This window comes from Triticum dicoccoides, chromosome 5B (genome assembly GCF_002162155.2).
Source record: "Triticum dicoccoides isolate Atlit2015 ecotype Zavitan chromosome 5B, WEW_v2.0, whole genome shotgun sequence".
Classification (NCBI taxonomy): domain Eukaryota; kingdom Viridiplantae; phylum Streptophyta; class Magnoliopsida; order Poales; family Poaceae; genus Triticum; species Triticum dicoccoides.
Window position 1 is genome coordinate 485,193,181 of NC_041389.1, and position 2,917 is coordinate 485,196,097.

A 2,917-nucleotide genomic window follows, 5' to 3' on the forward strand; every position below is an offset into this window, starting at 1 on the left:
CTCCCCGGCCCTCGTCCCCGCCCCGGCGCCCGCCCCCGCCGCTGCGCCCGCCCCCAAGAAGAGCCAGCCGAAGGCGGCCTCCCATGGGCCGCGAGGGGCTTCCTCCAAGGTCATCGGCTCGTCACCGGCCATGAAGAAACCGCGGAATAAGCCCGCGGCCCCGCCCACCGTCGTCGCCGAACCTCCTCCCGCCACGCACGAGGTGTTCAAGGAAATGGCAACCCCATCATCGTTCATGGACCTCCTCCAAGACGCGCAGGTGGACCTCGGGGCTCCGCCTCTAGAACCCTTTAGGTTTGGTGATGACTTGGAGGAAGATGAGGAGGATGAAGGAGATGACGAGGAGGAGGTGGCCAAGATAGGGGAGGAGGCATTCACCGCCGCTTCCCGCCCACCCGCGCGGTCGACAAACTACACCGAGGTGGAAGATATCCTCTTGGTTCGTGCTTGGGCAGCTGTGGGGATGGATGCAAGCACCGGCACCGATCAAACCGGTAAACGGTATTGGCAAAGGATCGAGGACAACTATTGTAGGATCAAGCCGAAGAATAGTGGGTTCATCTCTCGCACTTACCGATCGCTTCAAGGCCGGTGGGAGTTGATGAAGCCCGCTTGTGCTCGTTGGAGTGTGGACATGGACCAAGTGAAGGATGCACCACCTAGTGGAACCATGGAGAGTGACTATGTGAGTACATATCTCTTCACTATTTTGATTGTGTGTGTGTACTATGCTATTGGTGGGTTCTTATGTGATTATGTGTGGTTGATAGGAGACAATTGCCGGCATGAGGTACAAGGAGATGGCCGCTTCCAAGGGCAAGCCATTCCCATTTAAGCATGCTTGGGAAATTCTTCAAACCTTTGACAAGTGGAAGTTGAGGGATCAAGAGACCGCACCCAAGAAGTCGGCAATGCTTAGGATGGATGATAGTGACGATGAGGAGGAGAGGAACTTAGGCAAGCCCGAGGAAACCAAGAAGGGCAAGCTAAGGGTGAAGATGGAAGGAGAGGCGTCAAGCCTAAGGGAGAAGATGGAGCACATGATGAAGGCAAGAGAGGAATTGACAACAAAGACATTGGAGACAAAGCTTCTTATCACCAAGAAGAAGAAAGAGGTCAAGCTTGCACAAGTTGAAGCAAAGCGTGAAGAAGCAAAGCGCAAGGCCGACTTGGAGGAGAGGATGATAAAGCTCAAAGAGGCAAAGGTATGGAAAGAACTCATGGTGGAAGAGAAGGAGCACATGATGATGTCCAAGAAGGACATGGATCACAACCAATTGCAATGGTGGAAGGACTACAAGGAGGACATCGCTGAGAGGAAGATGATGTTCCGTGGTGCGTCCTCTACTTTTCGAGGTGACACTCCGATGAGTAGTTGTGGTGATGGCGGTGTGGACGACTCCACCGGCGCCTATGGAGATGCTTGATGGAGCCCGCATGTGGTCTAGGAGATGGCACCGAGGTGCAACTTTTTGGTGATGGTGCCGATGAGAGGGGGAAGATGATGATTTTGTGATGTAAACTATTAAACCATGCATCAATAATTGTCATTTGGTAGTTTGTTTAGAGGTTGATTGTGTTCTTGTAGTCATAAATTGTGAGATGTCAAATGATAGATTTAAAGGTTGGGGTTGAGGCAAAGACTAGAACCCTCAAACCCAACCATTAGAGCAGTTTAAGGGTTGGGTTTGAGGGTTCTAGTCTTTGCCCCTGTTTTTCAATCCTTAAAAGTGCCAAAAACTAGCACTTCTCAACCCTTAAAACTGCTTTAAGGGTTTGAGAGTTTGAGGATTCTACTAGACATGCTCTTACAGTGGTGTCGTCTATGCTGCGCAGCAAGAGGTGAGCCATGCTGTAAGACAATAAGTTTTGGGAACCAGCACAACCCTCTAGGGGTGGCTTATCTCAATATATATAATGGTTTTGTGTTACAATACGTACAATATACGTACATAGGTACAGAAGCTATACATAGTCTAACACCCTCCCTCAATCTTAGCCACTTTCTAAAGAACTGAGAAGGGTAAGATTGCGCCTACCAGCCTCAAACTGTGGCAGTGGTAAAGGCTTAGTGAAGATGTCTGCAAGTTGATCCTTAGATGAGATAAACTTGATCTGGAGTTACTTCTGTGATACACGTTCCCGTACAAAGTGATAGTCAACTTCAATGTGTTTCGTTCGGGCATGAAATACTGGATTTGCAGAAAGGTATGTAGCACCGATGTTATCACACCAAAGAATAGGAGGCTGTGGTTGAGACAAACCCAACTCCTGAAGCAAAGACTGCACCCAAATAATCTCTGCAGTAGCATTAGCCACAGCCTTGTACTCAGCTTCAGTACTGCTACATGACACAGTAGCCTGTTTCCGAGCACTCCAGGCGATCAAATTAGGGCCAAAGAATACTGCATAACCCCCCGTGGATCGCCTGTCATCTGGGCTACCAGCCCAATCTGCATCAGAGAAGGCCGAAAGGACCCGAGAGGAAGTCGACCGAATATGCATACCAAATGTCAGGGTGAACTGAACATAACGAAGAATGCGTTTAACAGCAGCCCAATGAGTATCTCTGGGAGCCTGAAGATACTGACAAACCCTGTTAACAGCATAAGAGATATCTGGTCTCGTGATCGTCAAGTACTGAAGTCCACCAACAATGCTCCTGTACTCTGTGGCATCCGCAGGAGACAAAAGCTCACCATCAACAGTTGTTATCTTGTCGGTAGACGACATGGGTGTGGTGGTCGGTTTGCACTTCAGCATGCCCGCTCTTTGTAACAACTCCAAGGAGTACTTCTTCTGCGTAAGGACAAGACCAGTAGCACGAGAAGTGACCTCAACTCCAAGAAAGTAGTGAAGCTTCCCAAGATCTTTGACCGCAAAATCAGCACCAAGAGAGCAGACAAGAGCATCAGCA